This window comes from Numida meleagris, chromosome 2 (assembly GCF_002078875.1).
Source record: "Numida meleagris isolate 19003 breed g44 Domestic line chromosome 2, NumMel1.0, whole genome shotgun sequence".
NCBI classification, from domain to species: Eukaryota; Metazoa; Chordata; class Aves; order Galliformes; family Numididae; genus Numida; species Numida meleagris.
In genome coordinates this window covers 118,229,031-118,245,750 of record NC_034410.1, presented here as the reverse complement: position 1 = coordinate 118,245,750, position 16,720 = coordinate 118,229,031, and the positions used below count along the sequence as shown (strand labels likewise).

Genomic DNA, 16,720 nt, shown 5'->3' with positions numbered 1-16,720 from the left:
TGGGAGGCGGTAAGTACTTTGGTACTACTGAAGAGAGAAGCTCATTAACACTATCATTTCTCATGTCTATGAAATGTAGTGCTTCCTGTCACTCCAAGAGCACCTCTCTTCAAAGCATACCATCTTTCCCAGATGGTAGGCTTCCAAATGCTGGTGCACCTTAACCTATCCATGTTTATACTGGAAATCTCTGCAAACAATATGGAAGAGTTTTAACTAAGAACAATAACAGTTCACCACAGGTCAAAAGGCCACATACTATCAGTGTTCAATATTACTATTCATCTAATCTTTTTCAAATCCAGTAAACAGAACTAAAGAAAGTGATAAATATTTATGCTTTCAACAGTGAAAGGTCAAATTATTATTTCTGGTTTTTACCTCTCAACAGTAAGGTATATCCACAAAGAATATATATTTTATTTAAAAAAAAACAACCTCCAAAAAAACCCCCTAAAAATCTCAGCAGAAACTAGGGGCTTACTCTACAGATTCCTTAGACAGAAAAAAAAAAAAAAAAAAAAAGGAAAATAAGTATTTTAACCTTTACAGAAACTACCAGCCATCAACAATTTCACTAACAGTAAGCAAAATCTGTCAAAACATTGCATATTAATCACTTTCTAAGCCACACATGCTTATGTATCCTAAGCCAACATTATTGAAAGTTCTAGGAGCCTTTATAAACATATGAAATTCTAGTTTCATTTTCATGTTCACCCACTGCAAATTAGACCAAATTCCATCTCTGGAAGAAGATAACAAGATTTACAAAAATCAGCCATGAATGATGTGCACAAAATAGTTATTAAAAAATGGGTGAGAAAATTCCCTTGGGTGGAAAAAAGAATTGGATAGAGTTGAATGCAAAAGATGATCTTTCAGTGGGATGAATATATAAGAAATGTCTCTCTTTTTAGTCCATTTCTTATTACTAACATGAGACTATTTACCAGTTATGTAAAGAATACCACCATGTACCTAGGATGAGTTTTTTTCCTTATACAGGCTATGAGGATGGAATGGGGAGATCAGACTCAAGTACACTTGAAACTCCAGGGCACAGACTACAAAACATAACTAACTGATGTGTGGACACCAGGTTACTTCACATACATTCATGTCAAACCCTATCACTTTCCCATTAAACTGAAATGGAAAAAAAAAGTGAGATGGAGATGGAGTAGAGACATATATTTATTATTTCCTCTTTAGTCTTCAGGTCAGAAAAGGTACAAAGAGAAACAATATCCAAAGGGTGTGAGATGTACTGGATGTAATTCTGCATCAGAAATAGTGTCATCAGCCTGACTACAGAACCAGTTGTCATCTTGCACGTGGCACTGTTCAGATCACGCCTGTGTTCCATTTTGGCTTCCAGGCTACAAAAAGAATATTGAGTTGCTTGAGCATGTGCAGCTAAGAGCAACATAGCTGGTGAAGGGAGTAGAAAACAAGTGTTATGAGGAGTGGCTGAGGGAACTGGGGTTGGTTAGTTTAAAGAAGGCTGAGGGGACCTTCTACAACCCTCTGAAACCAGGTTGCAGCAAGGAGAATATCAGTCTTTCTTCTCAGGTTACAAGTGACACAAAGAAATGGTCTCATTGTGCTAGAGGAGTCTGAGATAGGATATTGGAAAGAACTTCTTCAAAGAGAGTGTGGTGAAATATTGGAACAGGCTGCCCAGGGAGGTGGCGGACTTGCTATTCCTGGAAGTATTTAAGAGTTGTGTGGACGTGGCACTAAGGTACATAGCTTAGTGGCAGGACTTGGTAGATCAAGTAGGTTGATGATCTTGAAGGCCTTTTCCAACCTAAGTGATTCTATAATTCTATTAGCCAACAAGAAAAGTCTGTAGAGGCTCCAGGAAGCACTTGAAGTGTACCTGGAGTACTTCTACTGACTTGGGCTATGCTGTATCTATTTGTAGGCGCGGGGAAAAGTTTGTAGGCAAGGTACATGGGAAGCTGTGAGGTGAGCTAGGAAACCTGCCAAGTTGGTGTTGATAAAAGAGTGCAGATTTTATTTTATTATTTGAGAAGAACAAAGCGTAGACAGTAAGATTTTGTTTCCAGAACATTGCAAAGCAAAAGAGGATGTGCTGCAGCAGTCTTGCACTGGTGACAGCATTTGAGGTATCCCTAAACTTGAAAGGAGTTCCTTAACAAGGAAGATCAATTTGGGAGTACTAAAGTACTAATAGTCTGGGGAATCTTCTTTCACTGTTTCCACAGAAGATCAGAAGGAACAGCTGAACAGAAGATCAGAACAAACAATACAGGCCATCTTGCTAAAGCTAGTCAGATGAGAAGGGAAAAAGGGTATTCATTGCACACAGCAGCCTTTCATCTCTAGGCCCATGGTGTGTGAGAGGAAACTATGTGGGGCAGTGCTTTTTGCTATGAGTAACCATGAGTAGGTCTTCTACCTGCAAGCTCTGCATAGCAGAAATAACAAGGGAGACTGTTTTTTGTAGGTTTTTTGATTCAAGTCAATCCCCTTAAGACCTCCAACAACCATAGTTTTTAAAAGCATTGTATTTGCTAATGTGCATACTCAGGGGCATTCACTACACTGTTCTCCAACATTTCAGATGATATTATATAAAGAAAATGCATATGCTTTTGCAAATCACAATATATTTGAGAGGCAGAAGAAGTACACATAATAATCTGTTTTATTTGCCATGTAATTACACATAGGTTATACTCATTGCTTTCATCAGATGCTTAAGACAGGACACAGAGGAACTGCAACAACAAAATGTTAGGCTAAGTGAATATAACAACTTGGATCCAGAGGCACCTATTGCAAGTAGTAGCTAATTGAATAGTTTTCTCAAAATCAAAAAGGATAAAGTTTGTAAGAAGGGACGTATCTAACCATACATATGGTAAGATTAAACTGACATAAGACTTGCTGCCTTAAAAAATGATATTGGTATGCTCCAGAAAGGGTTCCAGAAGGTTCTTGAACTACAGCAACACTATTAAAGTGCCCACATGAAGGATTCTGAATTTTTTTTTCCTGGACATTCAGACAGATAAGCAAGCTTCTCTGTGTTACTGATAAAAAAGACTGGAAGGAGCGCTTTAAGGAAACTATGAAACTACACCCTTAAACTGTTTATTATTACAGAAAGTGTTCCTGAAATTTGTGACAGGCCTTCTTTCTACAGCTGAAGAAAAAGAAGAGACCAAGCATGTGACATATTTTTAACTGGACATCAGTACTCCGCACTTAAATGACAGTGTTAAATTGGAAAGGGATGGAACTTTGTCCTTAAATAAAACACAGACCATAAAGAACTGTAGTTTGTGCAAGACCACAAATCAGGTTCATTGTGACACAGAATTTCAAGACAGAATTGCACTCAAGTGTAATTAAGGACTGTAAGTATAGTGAAGATTAATAGTTGTGCCCCCTTGCATAATAACTTTATAGACAGGCTTTTGCAGAAAGAAAACTGCCTAGTGCCTGAAAGAGACAGCTTGTAGCTGACTTAAATGGATGCAGAGTGAATGCAAGAAGACAATAAGTCAGAACAGGAAAAGATAATATTGCAAAGAAAAATTGCAACAGGTCAAAGCAAGATTGACAGACATGAATGTTGAACCTTAGAAGTCCTTTTTCAAGCTTGTAGTACAAAAAAGGAATGTGTCATTCCTGTTCATAGGAACCATTGGTCATAAATCATTTCTCTTTTTCTTGTTACACCTCTGCACTTTCCAATTTAGAATGTTAAGATTTATTTTTTTTTAAACAAGACCCAGATGACATGGATTTCTTCCTTTCTTTCTTCTTATATGGATCTATTAGTATATTTCTGGCACATATGATGGATCAGGAAGTAGGTCTGTCTCAGCACATTAAACTATGACTTCCCACTTGTGGATTGGTTTGAGTTCAGACAGCTAGGTGAAATCATATCGGTCGTGTCTGCATCAGAAATAATAAAAAAAAAAAAATAGAACATGAATTATTTGCATATTTGTGAATAACTGGATGAACTGGATCGTGCATTCAACAAGATAAACCAGAACCATGATTTTTGGAAGACAGAGTAGATAAGAAAGCATCACTGAAGCAGCTGCAGATTGCATTCAGAAGTGAATGGTACAATGCACTGTCACAGAACACTAATGACCAATTACGGCCAACTGCTAAGGAATTAAAAGTTACAAGGTCATAGGAGGAGAACATGTACATAAAAATTTATTTCCTGGGTCAGTACATAGTTTTCAGTGTCAGCATGCAAGAGAAATTCTGGATACAGCTAAATGTACCCAGAGTACTGAACTGCAGTTAGTGAGGACATTCAAACTTGCTTTCTGTCCTGTAAGGTCCATTTTTTAGGCAGAGTATGTGTTACAATGGAATTTTGGCCTGGCAGACACAAGATAACATCTATGACAATGTCTCCTCGCTGTATTCAGGCGAGAATCTCAGATGCTGCCTGTTCTGTTTTGGAGCCATAGATGCATTCAGCAGGGGAAAGGTATAAAGATGACTCTTTCTGCAAGAAATCACAGTGTACCCAGTCTCAGTTTCTGCAACTTCAAGGCATTGAAAAAAAAAATATATATATATACATTTACTTGCAATAGATGTGATACTGATCCTGAAAAGGTGACAGAAGTATAACAGATCACATTTTCAAGAGTATTCTTGGTCATATAATCGGAATATTTAAGGATATACACATTTCGGGAAAGGCCTTAGTTATTTTCCCTGTGCTTCGGCTGAGTGAGCTGGTGGCTGTACCTTCATCAGATACACTACACAGAACCACTGTGATAGCAAATCCATGAGCTATCCTGGAATGACTGGAAATCTCCCTGATGGAGTCCAAAATGGCTAATAAAAATATATTATCAGTTAGTTGATGTTGCAGATACACAGTGCTGCCTACTGTCAGCATTCTGGAGCTCTGCTAGGCTCCTTCTATTTGTGCATATGAACAAAATTTTTCAAACTGATTAGTTTTTAGCAAAAAAAAACCACCAAAAACAAACAAACAAAAAAAAAGGATCCATGTTGAGTTGGCTAGAATACCAACAATTTTAGTCTTACTTTTTGGACAGCAGGATGAGCTGCTGCAAACTCATGAGTACAGCACACTGATCCAGGTGATCAGAAAATGGAGGCCTAACTACCATTATGACATTTACCTCATAACAATTGATTCACGTTCTTTTTCTATGTAAATATGGATAAACTTATTTTCTGTTTTGCAGGGAGGAGATAGCAGTTAACAGCTTGCTCCCAGCTCAGTGGCTACAAATAGAGTTGAGAAAGTTATGCAGAGTGTACATGAGAAATGTACTTTTGCTGCATTGAAGACACATGATTGCTAGCAGTTGCCATACTTCTTATCTCCATCCACATAGCTTCCACTATCCAACATCCTGCCCAATATCCTGTCACCACCTAGTCTTAATAACTCCAGAACATACAACTCAAAGAACACAAATGCATTCTTGATCATCTGCATTTATTAAAATAACATTTTATATCTCCAGTGATGAGTTGGAATGAATGTGAAAATTCACTGGCATGAATACTGAATGAATTTTCTGTACAATTTTTAGGTAAGGTTGCATAAAAGAAGGTTGATGTAGCACTGTGGCTATTGCTTGTGGGATCGTACAATGCACACAAATAGTGCAGTTCACAAATCACAATACTCCTTTTACTGAATTTTAGGTATGATTTTTAGATACTTAAGGAATCTAGGATTTTGACTCAATGATCCTTGTGGGTCCCCAGCTTGGGATATTCTATGATTCAACAATTCTATAATGCCATGAAAGCATAGAACAATATATATTGAGAACTGCAGCCACGCTTCATGTTACATCCTCAAGTATGGTCAAGCATGTTCAATTCTGAGTGTCCAGAAAGGCATGAATATTTTCAGCTGTACTGGAAAGACTTCCTCTTGCCTGAAAATCTGACTGAAGGCTCTCATTTTCTCAATTAAGATAGATTAAACTCTGCACACATGAACTGGAGATGTACACAACTAACGGGTCATTCAAATTATACATTTCACTAACTGTGTCATCATTTGTGACTGTTAGACAGAAAACTTCAGTCAAGTCACCAATATAGATTTTGCAAAAGTCCATGCCATCAGGTCAACAGATTCATATGGTTAATTTAGTCTCTTTCTTGGGGTATGGGTTTGGTTGTTGGAATCCTTCAAAGCCCTCCTGCGTGGAGAGCAGTGCACGGAAAGCCTATTTTCATATCATAGAATGGCTAGTATCAAATCATAGAATGGCTTGAGTTGGAAGGGCTCTTAGAGATCATCTAGTTCCAACCCTCATTCTGTGGACAGGGTTGCTATCCACTAGATCAGGCTGCCCAGGGGCCAATCCAGCCTGGCCTGAATGTCTCCAGGGATGGAGCATCTACAGCTTCTCTGGACTACCTGTTCCAGTGCCTCACAATCCTTTGAGAAAAATACTTCTTCCTAATATCTAACTTAGCCTCATTTCCCCTTGTCCTATCACTATCAGAACATGTAAACTGTTGGTCGCCCTTCTGTTTATAAGCTCACCTCAAGTACTGAAAGGCCACAATGAGGTCTCTCTGAAGTTTTCTTTTCTCCAAGCTAAACAAGCCCAGCTCTCTCAACCTTTCTTAATAAGAGAGATGCTCCGGTCCTTTGATCATGTTTGTGACCCTCCTCTGGACCAGCTCCGAAAGCTCCATGTCTTGTGTGTGCTGGAGGCTCCAGACCTGGACTCAGTATTCCAGATGGGGCCTCATGAGGGCAGAGTAGAGGGGTACAATCTGCTGGCCACCCATCTTTTGATGTAGCCCAAGATATGGTTGGCCTTCAAGGCTGCAAGCACGCACTGCTGGCTCATGTCCAGCTTTAGTTCATCAGGATCCCGAAGTCTGCTTCCACAGGGCTGCTCTCAGTGAGTTCTCTCAGTCTGTACACATATCTGGGATTGTCCTAATTTGGTTAGGACATACCGTATTTGGCATTGCTGAAACTTATTAGGTTCATGTGGGCCACTTTTCAAGCCTGTCCAGGTCCCTCTGGATGGCATCCATTCCTTCTGTTGTGTCAGCTGTGGTGAACTCAGTTTAATGTCATCAGCAAACTTGCTGAGGCTAGACTCATTCCCACTGTCTTGCTTGTTGATGTTGAAGAGCACCGGTTCCAAGTCAGGCCCCTGGGGGATACCACTTGTGACCAGCCTCCACCTGGACACAGAGTCATTGACCACAACCCTCTTGTTGCGACCAATTCCTTCTCCACTGAATTGTTCACGCCTCAAATCCATATCTTTCCAATTTAGAGATAAGGATGTGGCATGCGAACATGTCAGAGGCCTTGTGGAAGTTGAGGCAGGTGACATCAGTTGCCTTTCCTTTGTCTACTGATGCTGTCACTCCATCACAGAAGGCCATTAGATTGATCAAGCATGATCTGCCCTTGGTGAAGCTGTGCTGGCTGTCTCAGATCATCTCTTCATCTCACATGTGCCTTAAGATAGCTTCCAGAAGATTCTACTCTATGATCTGCCCAGGCAGAGATGTGAGGCTCACCAGCCTGTAGTTCCCTCGGTGTTCCTTTTTCCTGTTCCAGAAAATGGGAGTGATGCTTGCCTTCTTCCTCTCACCAGTGACTTCTTCTGACAGCCATGGCTTTTCAAATTCTTTTCAATATTTTTTGGAGAAGAATGGGAATGTGAAAACAAGTTCACTATTAGAATTCTTTTTCTTAATCATATTAAACTCAAGCATGACAAAAGCGAGATGTAAAAAATATGTTGCAAAACAAAAAAATGTGTGAAACTTACGCCAAGTGGAAAGAAATCAAGAAACCAGAATATGTATTTATGTGTGGACATATTTTCAGAATAGATTAACACACAGCTCATGAAAACAGTCTTGTAAGATGAAAAAAAAGTCTGAAATCAGGTAAAGGAGATAATACACCCTTCATTTTGCTTGCTTTTCTCATTTTTAGAAGTTAGATGTCAGGATTTTCTACGTTTGACACATTAACAGAACAGCAATGAAATATGAGAAATTCTTTATTTGATTTCTAAGAAAATGGTTAGTAAATATTTTCAGATTGGTCAGAACACTACTGCCTACTGACACTTCGCACCAAAACATCTACGCAGTTCTTGATGTCTCAGAATGGTCAACAGTATTTCAAGAGCCATACGACTGGTTAAACTGCTGATAGCGTATAATGAATTAATCATATATTCAAATAATAAATGCATGTGGGAAACAGTGTCTATACTAAAGACAAAACACAGCTAATCTCCCCTACTACACTGGCCATCAACATCACAAAACCTTGTGGGAAAGGAGCCAATCATCAGGAAACACTAACTCCCAACAAATGTCACAACATTAGTTTATAGATGTCTGTAACAGTGGTAACCTACATCTGTACTATGCAAGTGTAAAGTTTATACCTGGAAATGTTCAGCAAAAAATCATTTAGGCATTCAGGTCTTACTTCCACATTGCTAGTGTATTGTCCCAAAGGAGACCAATAATGTACACACATGAACACTCAATAGTAGAACTGTGAATGTTCTTTCTTCCCTTGTTGCACAATCACCTATCTTAGAATTAGTATATGGAAATCTTATTCAGAGTGATTTATATCAACATACCCAGAGTACTTCCTAGCATTTGATTTGTCCAGGAGGAAATGGTAAGAGACTCTCTATGAAGAGAGGTTCATGTGCACCATAATAGAGTAAGTGTACTGAGAAGGCCAATGAAAATGATTAGATACCTGGCAAAGTTGCCTTGTAAAGAAAAACTTCTGAAAATTAAAATACACAATTTCACTGTAGGGGATTAAGAGGAAACACAGACGCTGAGATAGTAATAAGCATTATAATATTTATATGAGTAATATTCTGAATTATTAAAGAATTGGTTAGAAAAGAAAAATCAAATACATAGAGTAATAAAAAATAAGTACTGAAAAAATCTGCAGCTGAGCATTGGTGAAAAACTACTTGGCAATGAGATCTGCAAAGCAGTACAAAAGCATCTCCAGGGAAGTAGTGGAATCTCCATCATTTGGGATATTTAAAACCAATCTAGACAAATTGTTGGAAATGTTCTATAGGGAATAGTCCTGAATTGGTAAAGAGACAGACTGGATGACCTAACAGGTCTTTTTCCATCTGTAATGTCTATTACTCTGTAATTGTCTCATGTCCTCAGTCCACACATTAAGCAATGCTCACATAGCTCCAGCGCCAAATGGTTTAGTTCCAAAGCTCCCACTCTTTCTTTACTCATCATTTAAGACTAACAGAGCAAATCCTACTTAGGAATGAAAATGTTCATAGCATGATCAACAAAGAAAAATGATTCTGAGGCCCAAGTAATTTCTCTTACGCCAGAAATTCTGGGTCTGCTAATTTGCACCACTGGAATATAAACAGCTTCAAAATGGTACACAGCTCACCTCAATGCTTCTGCTTCTTAGTACAACTTGCATTTTTTAAGTTACCATTTGGTAAACCCTCCTGTTGCAAACTGGCTTTCAAACATTTCTATCAGGCACACAAAGCTTTGCAGTTTTGAGATAGTGAGCGGAGTTGTCAGATCACAGCCACACCTTGCTGAACACCTGTGAGATTCTTGAGTTCATTTTTTTTTTCACCAGGAGTAGTACTTTAAATGATCATGTTTGGCTCTGTTATCTCATGATTGCTCTATACTGTTGTTCATCAAAAGGAACATACATTAAGAATAACTGAAAGTAAGAAAATTACTTGATTACTTGTTATGAACACATTTTATTAAAGAACAGTTCAAATCTATGGATCTTGAAGTGCTTGATTTCAATTACCTAAATAAAAAGGCTTTACTTTATATTATATAGTATAAATATATTATATGAAGCATAAATAATTTATGTAATCTAAAATATTGGATCAAGTGCTATGGAAACCAGAATTTTATTGTCTCTTTGTAGAGCAGAAAGATTCAAATTTCTTTTTTTTTTTTTAGATTTTTAATATGTTAACATGTTTTTTACATTGTTTTCTACTTAGCTTCCTTTTATATTCACAGAGGGAGAATTAGCCTGTTAGCATAGACCATCTTATAGTTGCAAATGGCACACGTACTTTCAACTTGTTTACATAGTATGATTTACCAAAAAATTTTTATCATGATCGTCTATAGCCATGCTTATTCCAGAACAATGATATCCAGGCACAGACCTATAAATATTTGCAATAGTTATATATTTAGGATAGAATATTTCTCATACTTTCTTTTTTTTTAGACCAAATTGGAAAAAAAAGCACACTTTTAAAGCAAGGATTTTTAAGTGTAAGTATAAATTAATGTTACATACTCCTCTTATATAGTGCAAAGCACCACAGAAAAGGCCAATTAACATTCATACTTTCTAAGTGATCTCAAGTACAGTATTGCACATTTTAGTAAATCCATAAAATATTGAACTTAATTACCTATGATAACTAAATTACGAGAATTCCGACTGCCATTTGAAAGCTTAATAAATACTACTTTAGAAAAAAATTGTATCAAAAAGATATGACGTGTGATGTGAAAAAGTATCTAGAAAAAATCTCAAGTTATTATTAAAAAAAATAACAAATACACAACAAGGTTACCTCTACTATCATGTCTGAGGTAGAGAATGAGGAAAAATCTGAAATGTAATGATCTCCTAAAACGAATCTTGTGATCGTCTAAAAGAAAAGCAACACAGGTAGAAAAGCTTTCGTTGTTTTTTTTTTTTAAATAACCCTACTAAACCAAACTACTATAAAAATATCAAATAATGAATAAATTGAAAATCCAAAATGAACTTACTTGATTTAGCTATTCTTTAAATTTATTAATACTTTTAAATATCTTTAAATACTGTGGAGTAACACTAGCTACAGCCCTAGTAACTTTATTAGAATCACACTTTTCACAGGCTAACTAATTTTGCATTGCAGGGTGCAGATATGCCTTTAAAATCCCTTCCCACTTCCTATTTTCAAAGTCAACATCTTCCTCCTACTAGCTAAGTGACTGTCATACGTATGCAACATCTTCTGAGCAGATATCTAATAAATGAATGACTGGACTTCAGTCATAATGCCATTCACGATTAGGCCTCATGTTCTTCTTCTTTTATCTTCCTTACTAATCTAATATGTTGTTCTTTCTCACCTGACAGAGCCCGAAAGCTATTTGAGAACAAGATTTCGGTTTGTAGAACTGAAAGCTATTGAGAACAAGATGATAATTTATGCTGACCTCTTCTATAAAACAGACAACAGAATTATATGATTCAAAACTCTTAAAATCCTACTAAAGCTACAGTTTATGGTATTAAATAACCTCCAATTCCAATTTAAAAGATTTCAGACTCTAAAGAGTCCAACATATTCCTACAGTATTTATTCCATAGTGAGTATCCTCACTTTAAAATTAAATCTTATTAAATCTGGCAAATTTCACCTAGTGTCCATTGATGTATTTAGTCCTCTACTAGATGCAAAAGTCTACTATCAGTTAGTCTACTATCAGTTATCTCCTTCAGGTTTCTGCAAGTCTTAAAGATTTTCTTAAGCTTCTTCAGTTAAATCAGCTTTTTAGTTTCTCGAAGTCATGGTGGGGTGAGGGAGAAAATGTTAATCCAATTGAGCAAATATTTGGGAGAATCACTAAATCCAAAGCAAATGGAGAAAGATATGGGAAAAGAATATATAAAGAATAAAAAGAATAAACTGCAAATCTGAAAAAAAAATCTGCTGCAAAGAAATTTCTTTTTACAGCAAGTCAGCAGCGATGATCTTACATTAGCTATTTAGTCTTCTTCCAAAATCACAGAATCCAAGTAGGCAACTTCATTACTGACCTCATTGTCAAAATCTTCAGCTGTTTGAAGCAAAAACTCTACTGTGATCACTTAAATAATTTATACAGAACTAAAATTCTTATTTACACACGAATTGAAAATAAAACAGAAAACTTAAGCCCATAGCATTAAAACGGGATCACATTGTTCAACGTATTTTCATTTACCGTGAACTAAAATACTCATTTGTTCCTCATCCTTCTACAGTACTTCGTCTTTTTTTTTTTTCCTAATTGTCATAATAAGCGTGCCCATGTAAGTTAATATGTATTGAAATAAAAACAACTTTGTGGAATTAAAATGCTTGAAAAAGTAGCCCCAAGGAACTGCTGAGGAAGAGGGCAAGTTTTCTTACTTTTATTAGAAGTTTAGACTGAACTAGAAGTTAAAGGTTTTGTAACGCACTAACAACGTGGTTTCCTCTAGGATATAGCTTTTGGAAGCTGACCAAGATAAATTTTAACTCCTTGTACAATTCTAACCCTGTTTTCTAAACAAACTCTTTTGCTTCAGTCAGTTCCTTCTATAAACTCATGACTTCCACAAAGACTGGAAGAAGTGAAATTGTTTTTATTAATTATTCTAATTCAATTAGAATGCAATATTTTTACTTTTCTACAGCTACATCCTATTCTCCATGTGAACTGGATTTTGTCTGCTTTGTAAAACAAAAACACACTTTAAAGTAATGAATAGTTATTATATGAACATTTTAAAAATTGGGGCTCTGTACAACATTGATTTCTATATATGTCCTTATAAGAGATTTAAAACTGTATCATACTTGATCAAAACAGATTTCACATGTAAATGATAATTATATAAAGTTATGCTTGAGGTCTAAACCACCAAGAAAGTCCTGAAGTCTCATAATGACCAGAGTTGTCATTCTTCACTTGAATATGGAACCAGGAAATTATTTTCCAGAACAAGAAGAAAAACGCTATTAGGAAGAAAAAAAAAAAAAGTGACCTGACCTGGTTAATTGTAACATAAGTAGAAATGATATAGTTCAGAGAGAGGGATGGCATTTTCAAAAGAAACACATTAGCTTAATAGAATAAGACATTCAAGAAAAGCCTGAGTGAACAGAAAGCTGTGAATTTTCCTGTTAAAATTACACATTCACCAAATTTTTATATTCCCAGGGACTATGAACCAAATGCAAGTCTCAACAATATTTATTTATTTACATTTACCCAATTAGTACAGTTAAGTGCTAAATTACGAGTTAGAACAACTGTAAGATGGAACCACTCATTTAAAAATACAAGGCAGACTGGATCTCAAATGCAATTTCCCTTTTGGTCTTTGCTATCTAACACCAGTCTACAAGGAATACTCCTATTATAGACTGAAAGTCACTGAAATTTACTCCCTTCCCAGTAAGCCCATTATTCACCCCATGAGCGATAATATAAATATCTTGCCTTCCAACACACAAACACATGCAAAATCAGAGATAAAGTTAGTGTCCTTCCTTTTTATCCTCCCATAGTTCTACAAGGAAACACCAGAGGTACAGTTCTAGTTCATCTATTTATTAATTCATTCGGTTTTTACCTAGCAATAATAAGCATATAACAGGCTTTAAGTAATGGGCTACAGCGATGATCTGCATGGAAGGAAGTCATAATCTGTCATGTTCCAGCCAAAATTGGCTCCAGCCTGTCCCAGAGCAGATGAAAGTGGCAGAAAAAACTTCAGTCAGAGGAGCACACGGTATCTAAGCTCAGACTTACGTATGACAGAGGCAGTCATGAGGGCCTGGAGACACATTTGGTGAGGATGGGGCACTCCAAGCCAAAAGACTGTATGGACACAACTGAGGGACTGTGACTAAGGGCTGCTCACAGTAAGGCAGGGTCACTCTCAGGGGACTGCAGCTATTAACAACTGGAGCAAGACAGGGACACTCCTTTGGGAGTATGGCTTACTGTTGATCCATACAGGTACTGTTAACACAAAGCAGCAGACAAAAACCAGCACACAGACCACCTCAACCCCCTGTGCTGCCCATCACCATACCAGAGGTGTCAGCATGAACTAAGCACAGCTGATGGCAAGATAAGTGCACTCAGACTGGGACGGGAGTGGGGGCATACGTATGTGTTTATCTACTTGCTTCTTATTTTCTTTTTCTCATCAACCAAAGCACTGATCAGAGATTCATGTTGCTTTGCAATCAATTATCTGAAGTAAAATTCTAAAATTATGGATTGGTTCATACACCATCCTACATCAAATTTTAATCCAGTGACTAATTCTACGACATTTTAAAGCAACTGAGTTGTCAAAGACATTAGAACTCTTGTGGCACTCAGTAAATGAGGAAGGCAAGGGAAACAAAGGTGAGAATAATCTCTATCAATTTCCTGACCAATGATTCTTTGCAGTAAGCATCATTTGGAATAAGTCACAGCATGATGCCTTTTTCTCAACTAACAGAAGCAAAAGGAAGATGACAGTACTACAAGTTTTTGAAGAGACATGAGAAATAAATAAATAACCTGCATGGGAATTCAAGGGAAATTGGAGGACTGAATATATAAGCATATCAGGGGCATTACTTTCGATGGTGTTAAGGATGTCTGAGAGTACTACTAAACAATGCCAGGCAAAGAGAGAAGTATACCAAGATTTTACAGTGTCAGAATGTAGGGGATATGGGATTCAAAAATATCAAAGAAAGCGTACTTTGTTACTCCTAACTGAACAAAGTATTGCACTACCCTAACAGTAGAGGATTTACCTGGAAAATGAGAGATACTGGTTATCTTTTCCATCTGAAGACATGCTTTAATTCCATGGCACTCCAGCCCCCAAGGCTGAGAATGGGGTATAACTCACCCTCCTGCAGCTGTCACTTTTGGTAGTCTGGAATCCAAGACATCTAGAACCACTGCCAGATGTCTGCCCTATCTTTGTTCCTAAGAATGCTTGCTTTCTATGGAAGATTCACTCCTATGCTCTTTAAGATTTTGCTGTAAAATGACAGAAAGTGAACTTTGATGCTAATTATGGCAGCTTCCTTCATCGCTCACTCGCTAATTATTTTTTAAAAACTTTCTATACTACTTCTAATTCTGCCCTTACTATTGGCAAGATGGCCCCTATAAGATTGTGCTACATTTTAAGTTTTACCAGGGAAGAAATAAGTATTTTACCAATAGAATATTTTAACAAACTAATTAGTAAGAACTTGAAAGCTATTAACTTATTGAAAAAGCTATTAACATATTTTCATTATGCTATCTTGCAAATTAAATATTATCTATGAGACTAGAATCAGGTCTCTATTCTGAGAGAAAACCTCTCTGCTAAGAAGATTAATTAAAAAAAAAAAAAAAAGAAGAAAAGAAAAAAAGAAAAATAAGATCATTTGTGGTGGTTTCACCCTGGTGGGCAGCTAAATTCTAGCACAACTGTCCTCTCACTCCCCCCAAGGAAGAGCAAGATAAAATAAGAGGAAAAAAGGGCTCACGGGTTAAGATACAGACAAGGAGATCACTCATTGGTTACTATCATGGGCAAAACAGATAAGGCATGGAGAGAGAGATTAATAGTTTATTGACTGTTACTAGAGCAGTGAGAAAACTAAAAGCAAACCAGAAACACCTTCCCTCCAGTCCACCCTCTTCTACTTCCTTCACCTGAGCAATGCAATGGAATGGGGCTGCAGACAGTTCATAATGCTCCCCCATGGTCACTCTCTGTCCCTTCTCCACATGGGGTCCCTCCCACAGGTGGTGTCCTTCCCAAACTGATCTCAGGTGGCCTTCCCACAGACCACAGCTCTCCAAGCATTGCTCCAACACAGCTCCATGCTGTGAGGCCCACCCTTTGGGAGCGCACTGCTCCACACAGTCCCCACAGGTGCAGCTCCCCCAGCCCTCCTGCCCCACTGCGGGCTACTCTCCACAGGCTGCTCCTGCAGGGGTATCCACGGGCTGTGGCTCCTTCAGCCTCATCCACTGCTGCCCCATGGGCTCCTCCATGGCTGCACATGGAGATCCGCTCTGTGTGGTGCCTGTGGGCTGCAGGGGACAGCCTGCTCCTCCATGGGCCTCTGCTGGGCTGCAGGGAGCTCCTGCTCTGGGCCTGGAGCACCCCCTGCCCTCCTTCTGCACTGACCTTGGTGCATGCAGGGCTGTTTCTCTCACATTTCTCACTCCTCTCTCCCAGCTGTTATGGCACAGCAGTGTTTCCCTCTCTTAAATCTTCTCTCCCAGTGCACATCCGTCATCCCTCATGGCCCCACTCTGGCCTCTGCTCTGACGTGGGGCAGCTGCTCAGTTCTGCTCACAGAGGCCGCCCCCTACAGCCACTTGCTACCAAAACCTTAACCTTGCCACGTAAACCCTATACGTAACTTTACAATTTCTGGATCTTTTCGTTACTCACAGTTAGAAGTGAGTAACGGTTCATTGTATAGCAAATGTTTCCAGACATCAGACTTTGTCCAATTCAAAAATCTAATATTTCAATTTCCTAAATGAAAAACCCTACATTTTTGTCTGGCATGTTTCCCAATGCTTGTGCCAGACTGTATTTTTTTAATGTTGACAATCAGAGAGAGAATTAGACATATGGATGTAAAGAAAAATCTTGCATTCACTTCAAAACAAAGTATGTAAGAAATGTTTTTTATTAAAAAATGTGAAAATATTTTAAATAAAAAGTAAACCTCTTCACTATTTAACACAAGGACTTTAAGTAAGGCATATGGAATAAACTATCTCAATATTGTGTTTTCCCAAACCCTGCACAAATCCTCACAGTTTTGGCCATGTTGTGAATTTCTGCATATTATATTTTGCATAT

General features: G+C 37.8%; 1 long non-coding RNA gene across 3 annotated transcripts in view; it reads right to left on the bottom strand.

Moving 5' to 3' along the window:
- Nucleotides 1-16,720, bottom strand: part of LOC110393013 — a 99,067-nt gene that overhangs the window by 74,524 nt on the left and 7,823 nt on the right. The window contains exon 2 of one of the 3 annotated variants that reach the window (XR_002434739.1): nucleotides 5,478-7,679. The exons of the other annotated variants lie outside the window; for them this stretch is intronic. This is a non-coding gene — a long non-coding RNA (uncharacterized LOC110393013). Of the gene's footprint in view, nucleotides 1-5,477; nucleotides 7,680-16,720 lie in introns of those variants that run through there. 3 annotated transcript variants of the gene reach the window in all.